The sequence below is a fragment of the Carettochelys insculpta genome, chromosome 1, assembly GCF_033958435.1.
Source record: "Carettochelys insculpta isolate YL-2023 chromosome 1, ASM3395843v1, whole genome shotgun sequence".
Lineage (NCBI taxonomy): Eukaryota > Metazoa > Chordata > Testudines > Carettochelyidae > Carettochelys > Carettochelys insculpta.
Window position 1 is genome coordinate 128,626,843 of NC_134137.1, and position 18,800 is coordinate 128,645,642.

Genomic DNA, 18,800 nt, shown 5'->3' on the forward strand with positions numbered 1-18,800 from the left:
ACTTATTCTTTGTCACAGATGTTTTTGAAAATTGTATCCAAAGTCCATCCATGCAAGAGACACTGTAGAGTGGGCAGTGAAGCTTGGGGGGGATGGAGGGCAATCAATTTCTAGGTCAGTGAAGTGCTAGCTGTATACAGAAAAGGAAATGTAATTTAAATACAATGCAGGATCAGTCATCCCCATGAGTACTCCTAGATACATGAGTGACTATTTCTAGCTACAGCTAGGTTCGGAATGTGTCACCTGAACTCCTTAGTGTAGTGGGAAAGAAGGAAAGGTATTTTGTGTGTCAGAATATCAATAGTGAATTCATAAGGAAAAGTAAGTAATTTAAGTGTGGTGTATGGGATTCAGAGTCCTTCTCAAGTCGACATACATATATGTGTGTGTGTGTGTATATATATATGTATATATATATATATATATATGTATGTCGACTTGAGAAGGACTCTGAATATACGCATGGAGAGAGAGAGAGAGAGTTAAAAAACTTAGGTGCACAAAATAATGTATGAGGAGTAAAAGGGGCTGCTCCTTCTGGTCATTGCATCCCTCCATTAAGAATAAAGAAGAGAGGGGAAAAGTCAAAGTAGAACCAACAGAAATCTTACATATGCAAAGCAAAACATCCTGCTGCTGCCTCTCATCTAGGGCTTGATCTGCAGTACTGAAACTGATGGGAGTTTTCCTGTCAACTTGGCTGGGAAACAGAATCAAGTCTCCATTGAGAAAAGTGACAGTAGTTTTCAGATGCTAGACTGGAACAAGCTCCTTTTTCTACCCTGCTACTCTGCAGATTTCTTTGAGTGAAAGGTGAAAAGGGCCTCAAAATTGCAAGGAATATGATTTTAATAAGATAAAATCATTTTCCTTCCATTTTTATTTATTATTTTTGCAAAAGCAGCCCCCTTTGTCATCTTGATTTGGAATAAACTGAAATAAAACAAAGTCTATATATGTGACGGTGCATTTAAAAAGAAGCATATTTAAGCGTGAAGTTGCTAGCATTCATGGGGCCTTCAATAAACCTGAAAGTATTTTAAGATATTAATAGGTCTCATGAAGTTTTAGTCACACTTCATAATAAGGAGTTCTCTGTGATTATTTTACCATAGTTTTCACTGCCAGTTTAGGATGCTGCTTTAAGGTCTATCAGCAATGTCTGGAGTTTCTACCACAATATCAGTTACAGCAAGGGCAATATTCCAGTTGGATGGAGTTCCTGTCTGTCTTTCTCTGGAATGCATTCTTACCAAGTAAACTGTCTTCCGTCTGATACAGCAAATTGCCAACAGCATCACCACAATTATGTAACAGGTTTGTGATCACACTAGAAAACTTAGTACCACTTTAATTGATTACACGTCTAGGATTCCTTATAGATTGCAAACAAGGAAGAACTCTTCTTTCAAGAAGGATTTTGGAAGTTGCAGAAGCTCACAAAAGAAATATAAATTAGGAAGGAAGTTTTGAGGAAATCATTAATAAGTCTATGATGTGTCATGCACTGAAGTGCTCTTACAGGGTACACTTTATATGATGAACTTGCAAACATTAATCTCAAATTGTCATACAAAAGGAATGAAGTGTTCTGATAGTGGTTTCAGTATATGTAAAATCAACTTTTTGGGGCGTACATGTGCAGATTTTCTTAATTTGGGATTTATAATCTTGCAGGTCCAATGACAGGGGGCAAAAGGGGGAACTGCCTGGAGGCCTGGTGATTCAAAAGTACCTGGAGTTCTGGTCACTGCCGATACAGTAAACCTTCGATTTAATGGACTAATGGGGAGGGGGGGAAAGGGTGTCCATTAATGCTGAAAGTCTATTATATCCGAATGGTTATACCGCATAAAGATGCATTGACCTTCCTAGCCCATTGCTCACTCCTGCCCTCTGTTCCCCCTTCTTTACCCTTCCTGCCCCATTCTTCCCCTCACACCTCCATCTCCCTCTCCCAATTACCAGGAGAGGAGCTGAATGCCAGCCTGGCTCCTTCCACCTCCTGCAGTTCTGAGTGGCTCCAGCCCTGGCTCTGAGCTGCCCACGCCAAGGTAGAGTGTGGCTGTCCCCAGCCTGCCGGCGGGCAGTAGCCTCCGACACCATGGCTGCTGCTCAGGACCATTGCAGGCAGTGGCGGCCGGGTGCCGACATGCTCCACACACATGGGGCTGGTGGGGGAGAGCTCCAGCTCCCCACTGCACCCTCCCCGGCTTCTATGGTCCCAGTGGCTCCAGCTGCTGCGGTGGCCTCTCCAGTCCCGGTGGCCCCAGCTGCTCTGGCAGCTCCTCCTGCCCTGGCGAGTCCCTCGTGAGTCTCCAGCATTTGATTAGGGGAGGCTGGCGGACAGTGCTGTTACTTCCAAAGCCTTTTATATCAGGGTCTGTTAAACCGAGGGTTTACTGTACTACTGTTGCAACAGCAGCCAAAGCTCTGGCCCTTTAAATCGTTGCCAGAGGGACACGTAGCACACTAGTGACACGGTGGCATGGTCCTGGCAGTGTTGACGGCTGGCTGTCCCAGCACTGCCCTTTCTGCACCAGGCCACACCCCTTTTGGGGTGCAGCGCCCTGGCCCTTCCCCCACTTTGTCCAGGGGTCTGGCAATTCTGTTGGCCCCTGTGGTCGTGGCAGCAAAAAGTCAACGGTATCAGTATTTTTACTCCAGTGGACAGTAACCATCTTGTTCTTCATAATGGCAGGACATGTTAGCAATTTCGAAAATAACTATAGACTTCTTTAGCAGAAGTCGTTTGACAATGGAAGGGAGCTTAAATCTTGAAATGTGCACTAACTTAAAAGGCAATGGGAGAAGCAACAAACAGACCTCTTTTCATTGAAGGTCTAGTATCAGAAAATAAAATGCAAAACTGTAGATACTCTAAAGCAGAGATTGTATGTACTTCCACTCTTTTTCATGCTGGCCAGCACTGCTGACTAGTTTAGAAGGGAAAAGGATAGCACAATATTGATCTGGGAGACTGTGCCTTCTGAGCTTGATGAAAACGTCGTCACACTACCAGTCACAAAGGACTTTTTACAACAAGGTGGAGTCGTCCATCTAAATGTAAACTCTGTTACCTTAATAATGTGGTTATTGAAGGGGAGAGAGCACTGAAAAGGAAAAAAAATCAATTCAGGGACGGCAATACTCAGACAATGTTATTGCACAGCAGGAGTACAAATTAAGGGAACACATAAGAATCTTGGAAATACTTTGGTCATAGAAATAAAGAAAAGACCTCAGAACTTTTGAAGGCCAAAATACATCAGACCATAATCCACAAAAAGACGTTTGTTAGCAGACTGAATGGATAATCAGGTTGTATGGTGAGATTGCTATTAAGACTTCTTCAGCTATATAATTTGAACCACTAAAACATTTTCATTATACTTACCTTATTTCTAATCGCCACTGCGTCAGTCAGAATTATCTCCGGACTGTTTGTAGATACTGCTGTTGATTTTTGTTGAACCAAATAGTGTGAATTCATGCTAAAAGTGAATTCAGCTTATCACAGATGCACAAAGATATGTAGCTAGCTCAGTGCCTAACCTAGGTGCTAGTCTCTCCATGCATGGATTGCGTGGGAATAATTAGGTGCTTTAGAGTGAGATTCACAAAAAGCCAAGAAATTGAGTGCCTAGAAAATGAGGCTCTTGTCTCCATACAGGATTTGAAGCCGTGAGTTCTCTAGATGTTAGGCACTGAAACCTCGTCAGTCCTTTCTCTCAAAAAATGAAGGAGAAATAGGAGATGCTGCTGCCCATTATACTCAATGGCCCAGTGGTTAGACATTAATCTCCTGTGCCTGATGTGAAGCATGAGCTTGAATCAAGGTCTCCTACCACCCACATGAGGGCCCTAAAAGCCAGGCTGTGAGCGGCAGGGAGCCCAGAGTCAGGTGCAGCAGCACTTCTCAGTTTCCCGGCTCCCGTAAGCTGTGGGGACTGGGACCAAGGCAGCACGGTGAGCACTGCAGGGAGCGGAGGGTGCAGCAGAGTTTGTTGATTTCAACTCATGTTATTCTAAGAATCGTGTAAGTCAAAATCATGTAAAATGGGGGGTTTACTGTATAGGGTCAGACCAGTGCTTCCTATAGCCCATCATACTGTCTTCATTTCAGAGACCTTTCTGGATGGTCTGTTTTCTCAGATGAAAAATACTTTTTAATCTCTTCTCATATGGAAACTGTTTCACACTCTTAATACTTTTCTGTTGCCCTTCTGGGTACCTTTTCCAATTCTCATACATGTTTTTTGAGTTGCAAATAGTATTCAAGTTGCAGGGATAACTTGGATTTATATAGTGTCATTATGACATTTTCTGTCATATTATCGATGATCCCTTTCCTTCCCAACTGCCTACTTAGCTTATGAGCCTTTGGTGTGGGACCTGAAAGTCCACGTACACTATGGATATGTCTATGCTGCAGTCTAACTCTGAATTTAAACCAGAGCTCAGGCCTAACCTCCCTAGCCTCTATACTGCAGTTGCACTAAGCCAGGACTTGGACCCAGATTCTGCAGAGCTACAAGGTCTGAGATGAAGTTAAGTGAAGACTGAGCGGAGGGGTGGGGGTGGGAACGGGGTTTCCAAGCATTATTGCTTTTCAGTGTAGGCATGCCACTCTCTTGCAGAGTACTAGAGCCCACACTGCAGCCCAAACCTGAACAATTATACAGCTCTTTAGTTGGAAGCTCAAGAGCCTGAATCAGCAGGCACAGGCCAGCCACACTATAGACAATAGCCAGGGTTTCGGGGGGATGATAGGTGCCAAGTAATCAGTATGACATGTTGGTTCCTTGAGCACAGGCCACACAACAGCTATGTTAAGAGATTCACCAACATTTCCTCCTTATGGGAGGTGCTGACTGTTTCCAGTGGCTGTAAACCCAGTTCTTCTTTATCGTCCTTCACCAATCAGGAAGGACATAGGTCCAGAAGGCAGATTGTGTAACAAAAAAGCTCCCAGTACCTGGAGTACCTGAGCTAGCATAAGTAGTGTACTCAGATGGAGAAAACTAGCGGTAGATTCTCTGCCCCACCTAAGTTCTACTCAATGGCAGTGGAGAAGGTACAATTGTAAAGGGGCTGGTTGTGGTTCCCTGATCCTCAGTTACTCAACCCTAGCACAGATTAAATGTTTAGCCCTAACTCATGGGAAAAATCTGGTCTAGGGCCCGTCAGTACTTCTGGGAAGATTGACCTGGTCAGGGTCGATTGTCCGGAGTACCACAAAATCGATCTCTCTTGGGTCAGCAGTTGACCCTTGTAGTCCTCGCTCTTGCGAGGAGTAAGGGAGGTCGATGGGAGAAACGCTTCTGTTGACCTTTCTTAGTTAGGACAGTCAGGTAATTGCTGTGGCTAGAATTACAAATTTAAAATCAACTTATTTCCCTTGTACAGACTAGCCCCTAGAGTGGCTTTGTTATATTCCCTCCAGTTCTAACCCCCAACATGTGCAATCTTACTTTACAGCAGGGGTTACAATGCAGCAGCACTTTCTTCTCCAGCTTTATACTTCTGGTGTTCTCCCTTGTGCAGGAGAAATTCTTCAGTGGCAGTCTCTGATGGCTTTAGGTGTGAAATGGCCTTGGCAAACTAGAAAATATGACACTTAGACTTAGCCTTTGTCTGTTCCAGATCTCATCTTGCTTGTGTAGTAGGGTGCTATTTACCATGAATAAGGTGGTAAAATCAGGTCTTTATGCAGCTCTGGAACATTTGGCTCCGTACTGTATAACTAAAAAAGATATCCGCCTGGGCTTCTTTTACTTGTATTGTTTTCACCATGTAAAACCTATATAATCTGCATGAACAGAAACTGTTTTGACAATAGCATTTGCATTATGTGCAGCAAGATGCATTCTTTTTATTTGTAACTTCTAACCTGTGATGTATACCTTGGGCTTCATTTGAGAGTAAGAGGTTAGTGTGTTATTGACTTGTCTCTAAATTGCATTTCATCGTATTAAAGAGGATCTATCATTTTTCTATAATTTGAGATGTACTATTATGTAGAAAATATTCGACTAGCACATAGCTGTAAGGCTAGATTTTGAAAAACAGTCATCGATGAAGCTAAGATGGTATTTAGTGAAAACATTCAAGAGGGTTATTATTTAAAATGGTTTTATTCATAATTTGATTTTTATGCAGTTTTGCTGATCATTTCCTTTGCACTTAAGAATCCTGAATTGATTAGACACACTATTGCATCTGCACTGGAGATATGAGAGGAACTGAATGAACAGCTTACAAGAATGTTGTAGCAATTCAAGATTGAGGCTAAAAAGACATGATAAAGAGAGAGGTTACCTCTTTCCTAAGGTTGTCACTTCTGGTCATGATTTAATTAGAATTTACTGAACTGAAAGAGGATGAAGAGGTAATTCTGCATAGGAACTTCTAACATAAAATAGTGTGTGACATTATTCCTATCGTCTGTGGGGAACTTGTCAGCTTTCATAATATTAATCCTGTAATTAACAGCATATGCAGCAATATATTTTAAAATAACGTATGTTTCAGATGCCTCATAGCGTATTAGTAGTGGCTCATTTTTTCAGGTTCCTTAGAATCACTTTTTTTCTCCTTGTCTTTTTCTATATAAAAAAAAGGTCTTTCAGAGTTTTCTAAATTGTGCTAATTCCCAAGGGTGACTTAATGGACACAGTATGGATAAATCCACATGACAGTCCACTTTACAATACCGCACAGCTGGCATTCTGTGCACATGTACAGCTCAGGAATAAACTCACAGAGAAACTGCATCAGTGTAGAGTGTGGGTCAGTGCCTGATGCATCATCGTGTCCTGTAAATGACCTTTTTCCTCTTACAGAAGATGGTGGCACACCAACTTGTACATTTTTCTTAATGCTATCAAAGCAGAAGGAATCATTTGCAAGGTATTTTGGGTAAGAGTGTGCACTGGAGTTACCATATTTTTTTCCTGGTATTTAAAAACACAAGGTTTTTTAATCTTCGTTTGTTTAATAGAATTATTCATATACTCTGTATTCTTAATTGTCAATACTCTATATTCTTTTTTAGAGCATAAATCACTTAAGTAGAAAAAATAATTAGAAAAATATTTATAGAACTAGATTAGATTCAAGATTCCCACAATTTGTCGGAAACCATGCCCACACTATAGATAGTGAATAAATTGCAGGTTGTGTGTCTGCAAACAAACCGAAACTAATGTAATTGAATTGTAGGCCTGTAAGGGACCGCAGGAGGTCATTAGTCCAGTCCCCTGCCCAAAGCACGATCAATCCAACTAAATCATCCCAGCCCAAGCCAGGATTTAAAAACCAATAGGAGTGGAGATTCTACCAAAACCACTAGGAATGGAGATTCTACCACTTCTGGGCTACGTCTACACGTGAAGCCTACATCGAAATAGCTTATTTCAATGTAGCAACATCGAAATAGGCTATTTCGATGAGTAACGTCTACACGTCCTCCAGGGCTGGCAACGTCGATGTTCAACTTCGACGTTGCGCGGCACCACATCGAAATAGGCGCTGCGAGGGAACGTCTACATGCCAAAGTAGCACACATCGAAATAAGGGTGCCAGGCACAGCTGCAGACAGGGTCACAGGGCGGACTCAACAGCAAGCCGCTCCCTTAAAGGGCCCCTCCCAGACACAGTTGCACTAAACAACACAAGATCCACAGAGCTGACAACTGGTTGCAGACCCTGTGCCTGCAGCATGGATCCCCAGCTGCCGCAGCAGCATCCAGAAGCCCTGGGCTAAGGGCTGCTGCCCACGGTGACCATAGAGCCCCGCAGGGGCTGGAGAGAGAGCGTCTCTCAACCCCTCAGCTGATGGTCGCCATGGCGGACCCCGCTATTTCGAAGTTGCGGGACGCGCAACGACTACACGGTCCCTACTTCAACGTTGAACGTCGAAGTAGGGCGCTATTCCTATCCCCTCACGGGGTTAGTGATTTCGATGTCTCGCCGCCTAACGTCGAAGTTAACTTCGAAATAGCGCCCGGTGCGTGTAGCCGTGACGGGCGCTATTTCGAAGTTAGTGCCGCTACTTCGAAGTAGCGTGCACGTGTAGACACGGCTCTGGTGAAATAGTTTTTCCTAATATCCAGCCTACACCTTTCCCTCTGTAACTTCAGACTATTGCTCCTTGTTCTGCCATCCGTCACCTTTGAGAACAGTCTCTCTCCATTCTCTTTAGAGCTGCCTTTCAGGAAGTTGAAAGCTGCTATCAAATTGCCTCTCAGTCTTCTCTTCTGCAAACAAAACTAGCTCAAATCTCTCAGCCTCTCTGCACGAGAAAAATCATTTGAAATGAACGAGGCAATTTGGAATATGTAGGCAGGTTAAATGGTTAGCTATGAAAGGCAGTGGCCATGTATACCTTTGTCTTTGTATGGGATGTAGCACAAGAGAGAGATTGTGGCCCCTGTTATAAAAGTTTAACACTAAAAAATAAAAAGAGAGAAGAACAATGGAAAATTGGTATTTTATGTCAGTTCTTAGGTTTGTAAAGCAATTTCAACACTTCTAAACAACCGGTCATTTACTGAGTTTTCTCCATTGCCCTTATACCTCATACTCCAAAATCCATGCTGTTTTTTTAATCAGAATATATTGGGTTCCTCAACCAGATCATCTACTTGATACACTACTAATTACACTTTGTTGCGATTTGGTGGGCAAATGATTGGTCTATTTGTAGGACAGTGAATATGTCCCTGCTTAATAGTACCTGAAGTATTTCAAACTGATTTGTCCATCTTTACCACAAATAAAATAAGACAAAGAACTGTTTTCTAAGTCTACTTATCACAGTAGACACAATTGTGTCTTAAAGGCTTAGTAATTTTCTCTGCTAGAAGTAAAATAGTAGCAGTTTAATTGCACTTTAAATGATAATATTTCTACTGAATGTCTACAAAGGACAGTATTTTATTATTTTATTTGGAGGTTATAAGAAGTAAAAACATTTTTCTCTCTTACACTGGCCGTGTTATTCTGTAAACTCTGTATTGTTGCTATTGCCATGACCACTTACAGCAACTATACAATAAAACATTCCAGTCACACAAGGTCATTTTCTCATAATTTAAAACTGCCTGTTACAACCAATAACTTGAGTGCTGAAAATCAGTGCAGCAGTTATAAAATCTTGGAATATAACTTTTCATGTAAGGCAATGGTTTTATCACAGCCATGGACATGCAAGTGACCCGGGGCATAAAATTGCTTCTCAAAAAAATGATACATTTCCACAAAATGCTCAGATATCTACTTATAACAATTATTAACAATGGTGATTTCACATCGGTTAGGCAGACAGTTTTAATCTGTAAAAGGTTAAGTACTTGACAGTTACTTGTTCTTACATACAGATTAGCTGCTTGATGTTTAACCTTTAGATGTACTTAAGCAACTGCTCTTTAAAATTTATTGTGTAAAGCCACCCAAATAGAAATGGTGTAATCACTTGTAATTAAGAATACAGAAATCAGTAAGACTTTTTTTTCCTCCTTAAAAATCGCTCAAATAGCTTTCCCTTTTTTGTGTGTGAAAATATTTATAATCATATTATTTTAATTTCCACAGATACAGGTTGGCAATTAAGAATTATAAAAGAGGATTTTATGACTAAATGCGTACAATTAATTAGGTAGACTTAATAAGGGTACTTCTGGAAGAATACAGTGATTCTTAAGCATTGAATTTTGTGAAGTACACTGAAATAGGGTGGGTGGGAATGAGTGTTCTTGAGGCCTTTACGTTTGCTTAAGAATGGAGATAAGAAGTATTTTATAGTTCTACAAATATCTCTAGATTTATGTCATTTTATATTAGTTGTTTCCTAAGTTTCATAAAATGTGATATTTTAAACCTTCTTAATGGAATTTAATTTAATTAAAAAGTGTCCTGTGGAAGTAAGTTTGTTTGTTTGTTTGTTTTTCCCCCTGCGATGGCATTTATGAAGCTATCAAGAACATGCACGTTATTTAGATTAAAAGGCTTATTTTATTACATATTTGATTAATGGCAAAGGAACAAATAGTTCTTCAAAAGTCAGACATGCGTACACTGGGATTGGACATTTGTTTGTTGCTGCTTTGTATGGCTCCTTTCTGATTCACAGAAGAGCACCTTGAATGTCCTATTCCTCCTCCAGCAGGAATGGGAAGGCATACAAATTTCCATTTCAGGCCCTTCATAACTGTGTCATTATTATTATTGTCTCCCCCCCAAGAATAGACTCTCTGAATTTGTGGTCGACACATCCAAATTAGGCCTACAAAGGCAGCCAATTCAAAAATGAAACAACAAGTACAGGGAAGAGGGAGGTTTCATCTCAATGGCTTGATTTTTTACTATTCAAGTGAGTGAGAGGTTGGTGTGTTGTTGTTTTCCATTGACAGGAATGAGAACAGGGTCATATCCCAAATGAGCAAGTTGCAGGAATTCACAAAAGCATAGCTTTCTGAAAAAGTCATACTCACATGTGCACAAAGTTTTTCCTTGGTAAATTTTTCTTTTGCACCAGCCATAGGGATCTCCATCTGTGGGGATGGTGGTGTTTTTTTTTTTAAAGCAAATATTTGTAATGGGTAGTGCAAGCAATGGGATCACTTTAGCCCTGGGGCTCAGAGTTTTCAATCTTGCCCCTCCACCCACTTCCTAGGCTGTGTCTACACGTGCCCCAAACTTCGAAATGGCCACGCAAATAGCCATTTTGAAGTTTACTAATGAAGCTCTGAAATGCATATTCAGCGCTTCATTAGCATGCGGGCAGCAGCGGCGCTTCGAAATTGATGCGGATGGCTGGCGCATGTCTCGTCCACATGGGGCTCCTTTTCAAAAGGACCCCGCCTACTCCGAGGTCCCCTTATTCCCATGAGCTGATAAGCTTATTTCCATGAGCTGATGGGAATAAGGGGACTTTGAAGTAGGCGGGGTCCTTTCGAAAAGGAGCCCCGTGTGGACGAGACGCGCACCGGCAATCTGCGTCAATTTCGAAGCGCCGCTGCCGACCGCATGCTAATGAAGCGCTGAATATGCATTTCAGTGCTTGATTAGTAAACTTCGAAATGGCCATTTGCGTGGCCATTTCGAAGTTTGGGGCATGTGTAGACGTAGCCCTAGTGTGTCAGGTATATCCCAAGAGGGAAGCAGCAGAACAGTCACAGCCTTTTGACAGGGAAAGGCAACTTTTTACATTTCAGCCGGTGCTCCATAGCTCATCTCCAAGATATTGCTCCCTTCCCATTTAATCTGTTGTTATGCTACCTTCTTCACAGTTCTCTTTATTGTTTACTGACTGTGTTATGGCTCAGTGTGCAAGAAAGGTGGGCATATCCTGGGTCTTGTATTGATGGGTCAAATCAATCATAAACAGGAAAGCAATTTGTGGCAGTTGGGGAGATCTGACGGTGGAAATCTGCATGAAGGGGTGCTTGTCTTATGGGGTGGCTTGCGGCAGGTGGAAGCACCCAGGAACAGATGTCTGAGTGCAGAAGTGTGTTCCAGTGGGAGGGTAGAGTGAGCATACAGTAGAGTGGTGGTACTGTACTGTAGTTGCACGCAGAGGTAGGTGTCTCTCTTTGGGGAGAACATTCCCAAATCGATTGCTTTGACTAGAGTTGTTTATAGGAGGTTCCATTTTGTCCACTTTTGAACAGCTTAAAGGAGATGGACAGAGGTAGCTTTTAATCTTGGATTGGTATTAACCATTGTGTTCTTAGGTCCTGCTTAGCTCTTATCACCATGAGTCATATAAATGAAGAAACAGATGAAGTCTGCCAGTGCCTTAACAGTATGGATCATTACAAACACATTAAAGAGTAATAGCTATCTAGTCTCTGTAAATCTACTATTGGCCAATTAGTATATCTAAATAGAGCGATAAAAAGTTAATAAAATACATCTTAGAATTTGAATGTAAGATCAGATGTGACATTTTGGCTTTTCTTCAGATTGCTGAACAATGCAGTAGGCTTGAAAAGGTCAGATTATTTTATTTAAAGCCTGAGAAAGTATTCATGGCTGAAGTATATATTGTCTCTCCTTATTTTCTTAATGGTGATCTATATTTTGCTACATATTAAGCAGCCCTCAGTCAAACGCAGCAAGAGTTTTGTGTGCAAATTATAATTAATTGTTTGAAAATGGTATAAATAATGTAGTGCTGTCCTTAGAAAACATATAGTCCTAAATGTAGAGAGAGATACTGCAGTGGAGGTATAGAAAGTGAATGACGTGAAGATATTGATAAAAGCTTGTTTCAAATTATTTAATCACTTTGATGTTTTCTCTCTCTCACTCTCTCTCTCTCTCTCTTCCTCTCTCTCTTGCTGATTGCCAGTGCTGTAAGAATGACCAGTAATCAATTGTATAGCTGTCTTAATTGAAAAAATAGAAATTCTAGGTGCAGTTTCAAAATGGATTATGTATTGGGGCTATTTGTAAGTTAGTAATACATAATACAGAACTTTATTTCCTATTCTTCTAGGAATCTGGTGTTTCAGTGAGTAGTGTTAAAAAAAGACATCTAGTTGGCTTATTTTAAGAACTATGGGATCAGCTAGATTTTCAGCTGATGTAAATCATTGTGGCTCTATTTAATTAAATGCTACTACATTGGTCTGAACCAGCTAAAGCTCTCACTCTGAATCTTCATCTGAAATCCATGCATTAGTTGTAGTTGTCAGTTGTGGAAAGTATTATTTAGGTTAATTGAATTAATTAAAATAAATATTTGTATTTTAAGCAAAACAGTTTATGTTGTAATAAGATAAGACTCATTTTATGCATCCTCTTCTTTGCTGGATTTTGTTCCTTACGAATAATGATCTTCCAATCTCTGTACCATAAATATGCACGTCATGTTTAAATGCATGCATGAGTAGGAAGCACTGCATTTGATTAACTTTAATAACAATAAATAATCAAGTGTACTGTTTTATGTTAACTTCTGTTGAAGGGCACTCATCTGTGTAACTTTACTCATGTGAGTACTACCATGATCATAACAGAATTACTCACATGATTAAAATTAGTCAAGTGTGTGAGTTTCTTGTAGGATCAGTCCTTTATTGTGTATCAGCCTTTAGAGCTTTTACTGTCTGGCAAGCAATCATTTGTATCCTTTTAAAAATATTTATGGCTTTTTTTTTTTGACTAATTGCTTCTTACATGACTTAGAGCATTTTGCATTGGTATCATTTGTTAAAACACATCCAGAAGCAGGCAGAGCAGAATCATTTTTCAACTTTTTAGTGTCATTTTTATAGACAAATAACACATATACATGATGGATAATAGCCAGTAGAATGCTGTGTTATATAAAAAGTGTATGAATTATATTTGCTGGGAGTTAGAAGGTTAACTTGCCTATGAACTAATTGAGGAGGTTTATGGTAAATGCAAAGTAGTGGGTGCATGTTATAAACATAAGGCAGTTCAAAAAGGGGGTTTTCTTCTCTTGGGGATTATTCATTGTCTCATCCATTTTTGGGCAACCTGGTGTTTAAAAATGAAGGCCCAATCACAATGAATCCATAGGAACTAAAAGAGTGAGAACAGAACAGGTATAGTTAACGATGTGATACATCAGCACTTTACAACCTTCTGCCCCAATCCTGTAAACCCGTTGTGCTCAGAACTCTCACTAACCTCAGTGAGAATTTGTGCACTGAGAGTTGGCAGAATTGTCTTAATCTTCAGTCACTGTCATGCACAATAAAGTTTTCTCGGCTAGTATTCAAGAACAGTTGTTTTGTATACTACAATTCATAGGTCACTTTATAATGTTTATTCTCATATTGTGTTATGAAAGAATTCAGAATAACGGCCTTCCCCTTACTATAATATATGGCTGTCATTTAGAGCTGTGCTAGTCAATAGAAGTTTGTAAGTTTGGCTTTGAGTGACGCCTGTTGGTGTCAAGGTATGTGAATGTTTGGCCAACGCCAAGCAATGGCAAAGTAGGCAGATGGCTCTGTTTGCGGTACAAGTTGCACCTTTCCAATCCAGAACTCTCTTGTCTGGCAACATCCGTTGTCCAGAATGACCACAGATGTTGCCAGATGAGAGAATGGCCAGCAGATGAAGGAGCCCCAGCTGGGCGGGGAGCCAGAGCCCCTGCCTGACTCATGTCTGTGGGGCAGAAGGCTGCTGCAGGTCGGGAACCGGAGCTCCCCGGTAGCAGGGGGCCAGGAGTTGGAGCCCCTGACAGGCCTGTAGCAGTGGCTGCCAGGAAGCTGCCCAGTGGCCAGGAGTTGGAGCCCCCACCTGCCCTGTGGCAGAGTGGGGGCTGAGAGGCTGCCGTGGGCAGGAGTGGACCCCCTTCTGCCCTGGGGGTGGGGCGTGGAGATAGAGGCTGGCTGGCTGGAGCCCTGTGGCAGCCTCTGGGAGTCTGGGCTGAGCCCAGAGCCCCATGGGAGGGAAGCTTGAGGCTGGTGCCTGAACACAGCCCTGCACTTTCCCTTGTCCAGCAAATTCTCTTGTTCAGGACCTGTCAGGTCCTGAGCAAGCCAGATAAGGGAGAATCAACCTGTAAAATGTTCTGGGTGTGTCTACACTAGCCCCCTCCTTTGAAAGGGGTATGTTAAGCAGCGTGTCAGAGGAGGCTAATGAGGTGCTGTGATGCATATGCAGCACCTCATTAGCATAATGGCCACCACGGGAACCTCAAAACTGCAAACTTTGAAGCACTGACGGGCAGGGTAGGTGCGGATGCTTCCAAGTACACGCTGAACTTTGAAGTTTTCTTACTCCCAAAAAGTTTTGGTTTGATTAAAACATTATATGTGTATATATTATTTTTGGTGCATCCTCTAGGCCAGTGCTTACCAACATTTTCTCTACCAGGGCGCACCTCAATCTCAAGGGGTTCTTTTCCCCACCCCAGCTGCAGGAGCGATGGGGAAAGGCAGAGAAGCAGACCTCTTACTCAAACAGGAGGAGGGGGAGAAAGAGGAAACTGACCATGGATTGGTTGCTCCTCTCCTGGAGGAGGTGGAACAGTGAGGCAGACAGCCAATCAGAAGGTGGTTTCCCTCCCTAGTTCTCATATGTATTTTTCAAAAAAAAAATTCTGTGGCACACCTATTAGAGGCTGATGGCACATCACTGTGCCACGGCACACCAGTTGGGAAACAGTGGTCTGAGGTGCTTCCTTTTTACTTCTTTTACTCACCCTGATAGACCCAACATCATGGGCACTTTCTCTCTAGCCAAGGAGAACTGATTGCAGTTACTTAATCCTGCCCCATGCTCTGACTAGCAGGAAGTGTTACTATCGAGCAACAAAAGCCCCCAGCAATTGAGTGTTCTCTCCCTGTTCCAGGGGTGCTTGGGGCTGACCTAATGATCCAGATTCATATCCCCAACAAACACTGCCGTACTACCCCACTGCTGCCTTGCTCCCAGTTCATTGTTTTTAGTATTTTACTTTTTATTTACACATCTTGGCATTTAATTTTTGCAATGGTTTTAATTTAACATTTAAATAAATATTTGGGATATGGGTAGAGTTTCAGCAATTTGTTGCTAGGATCCAGTAGAGTTCATGCCAGCCCACATTCTTTGTCCTTTTCAAAGGTCCTCAAGAGACACATATGCAGAATCTGGATAATATCCTTCTAGCAATGGCATCTGGCTTCTTGGCAGACTCCTCAGGCAATTGGCAGTCTTGCCTTTAGATCCAAAACCGGTTCTCGTATAAGTTTTTTGAGATACCTTATACTGCCGGCTGTCATTTGTGCTTGGCTTACATTTGATTTTGAAATATTAGTACATTATTGATTAGTTAAGAACTTGGTGCTTATCTAATCTGTCATGCTAGTTGAAATTTTATGGTAAAATAGCTGCTTTCATATGTATCTAATGTGGGCACACATACCTATTTTATTGTGGTCTTCAGGTACGTATAGATTCATCTCTTTTTTTCTAAATGAATAGAGAGTCAAAAGTACAACATCCCATTGGATTGTGGGAGGGTGTGTATGATGGTGTCTGTAGTGTCTGCATAGCTAACAATGTGTTGAGATTCGCACTCCACATCTGACACAATAAACTCTTCAGAACACAATTCAGTTTTCTATGTAATTTTGTTTTGGTAAAATACTTGCTGTTTTGCAGTGGAAACATTCTGTGGTTTCTCTGTCACATGCGTGTGTGTGTGTGTGTGTGTGTGTGTATGTGTGTGTGTGCATGTGCATTCAGAGATAACATATTAGGCTTAGTACACACCAAACTTTTACCTACGCAAAGTTATTGCCGTTTTTCACAATAATTTAATTGAGCTATGGCTAGATTAGTCAGTGGAGCTGCCTAGATCCATTACCTGCATCCATCGTCAGCCATTACTAGCCTGTCTCTGACCCATCAGTAGTTCTGGGCACCCAGAAAACCAGGAGCTTGAGGGACAGTCTGAACAGAAGCAGATATTGGGAGGAGACTGAACTTTGCAGAAAATGGGAGGAGAGGATGTGTGTGTTAGGAAGAGTGAAGAAAGCTTAAAGGGAGGCTTTGGGTGAAACAGAGAGATTTAGATGGCACATGTGGTAGTGCTGAAGAAGAGGCCTTTGTGTGGGGAGAAGAGGTCCATGTTTGAAGGGTTCCCATAATGCTCCTGCCATCTTGTGGTGGGGTTGGGAAAGAAAGGGAAAGGAGTGAACTTTCCTCTGAACATGCTTGTGAAAATGAGTTAGCACTAGTGCATCACTAATGGCTTGATGCAAAGATGCTGCCCCCCCACCCCCAAAACTTTTTGGGAATTTAGTGAGGTATGGGACATGCTAACATACATAAAGAATATGAGGTATTATTCATAATGTGCATGTGTGTGTGTAAGAGGGAGAGATTTTGTGTGTGTGTGTGTGTGTGTGAGAGAGAGAGAGAGAGAGAGAGTTGCTAGGAATCATAGTGTAATATATATAGTTGTTAGGAACTGGCCATCAGGCATGTTGGTCATTACAGGCATCCATGTTGGGGAACAGAAGCAAGGAGTCAGGATGGATTCAATCCCAAATACCAGAACTGGAGGTAGTGCCTGAAGTCAGGACCAGCAACTGAAGCTGAGATACAGAGCCAGGGTCTGGTACCAAATGCCAAAGCCCAGGCTTGAGGCAGAGTCAGAATTTGGAGCCTAGGGTCAAGAACAAAGCATCAGGGAAGGAACTGGAGAGTGGCTAAGATCAGACATGGAACAGGTCAGGAATCAGGAACAGAGTTGGATAAGGACTGCAGGATGCAGGCAAGAGCAGGCTTCAGTATGACGGCAGCAGTAGCAGTATCAGAAAGTCGTCTTCACAGATGATTAAACAGGCCACCCGACTCACTTCCTGGCTTACATAGCAAGTGTGAATCAGTCATATAGCTGTTCTAATAGGACTTTGTCTGACTGTGCGAGCTTAGCAAGTTGCTGCTTCACCCATTTGCCTTGCTGGCAATGAAGGAGTGTCAGCAGTTCAGCCCCCTCCTTGCCCCAGCCCTGCATTCTAGACTTTCACACCTACAGCTAAACTGGGTCAAGTGGCAGGTGCATCAGCTATGACACAAGTTAATTCTCAGGTGGGAGACTGAATGACTTCCTTTCCCTACTATTTGTGCACCCCTCTCTAACCCAGGGAGAACTATCATAATACGAACGCTGCTGCTAACTCACGTTTTACATAAGATAGCACAGTGCACTAGTATCAAGCACCCCTCACCCCAAAACTATTAGATGGCTTCAAGTAATCAAAAGGATAACTTGATGTAATTGTCTGGTACAATGTAAATGAACCATGTGTGCTTTCCCCCCAGAATTCTACAGCTGCATAATTTGGAAGCTGGTTTAAAATATTACCACTTTGTTCTAAGAGTAATTTAAAAAGAATGGATTGTGCAATGCAGGAAATTATCTGGATCTGCGGTTCATTTCCAAGTGAGAGCTTCCAATTTTGGAGTGACTTTGGGCCTGCCATTTCTTGTTCTGGAAAGGGCAGTACCACCAGCTTCTTTTTTGAGGGCTCAGGGAAAAACAAGGAAGAGATAAATGTAGGTCTCCATCCAACAAAGCATATATGAAGCATATATTAAGTGGTTTGTTTTATTGGGACTAGCACTCCCTTTTGGCTTATAGAGTATCACTGCAAACACTGGGGAAACTGCGTGGTTTTAAAGAGTATTACTTTACTGCAAGAAATGTAGGTGATAATGCCTACTAGATAAGTAGGCCAGAGTGAATGCGTCAATAGAAGGTGAATATATTTAACCCTTTCCACACAAAATAATCCTGTGTAGCATCCATCCTGGGGAAGAACCAACATATTGGTTAATTATACTTGCCACAAAAAGAATATATAGGTAGTCCATCATGTCTGACGATGATGTCTTGAGCTTGCACAAGCTCATCGGTTGTGGACTCGCATGTGGCTGAGGAGTCCAAGGTTTGAATGGCATGGGCATTCACAGTGGGGGCAAGGGAATTGTCCTGGCTTTGTTGGTGCGGCTGCTGCTTTTGTTTTCTTCCTCTCATGAGCATCAATGAGGTATAGGTGTCACTGCTCTTCAAAGTTGTCATACGTGTGTCATACGAGAGCACGCCAGCCTGTTCGGTCTTTTGCATGCTGCTCTAGCTAATCTGGTTTTAAACCAAAATAAACAATGTTGGCCTTCACGCAGTCTTTATACCTCTTGCGAGGCATACCTTGATTCCTTTTGCCCTGGGAGAGTTCAACGTAGAGGAGTTGCTTAGGGATTCTTGACTCCTCCATTCGTATGACGTGCCCTGTCCAGCGAAGCTGGGCTTTCGG

At 42.0% G+C, this 18,800-nt stretch overlaps 1 protein-coding gene across 1 annotated transcript in view; it reads left to right on the forward strand.

Annotated features, from left to right (window-relative positions):
• AFF3 (ALF transcription elongation factor 3) overlaps positions 1–18,800 on the forward strand; it is a 515,483-nt gene that overhangs the window by 9,254 nt on the left and 487,429 nt on the right. The window lies entirely within an intron of this gene.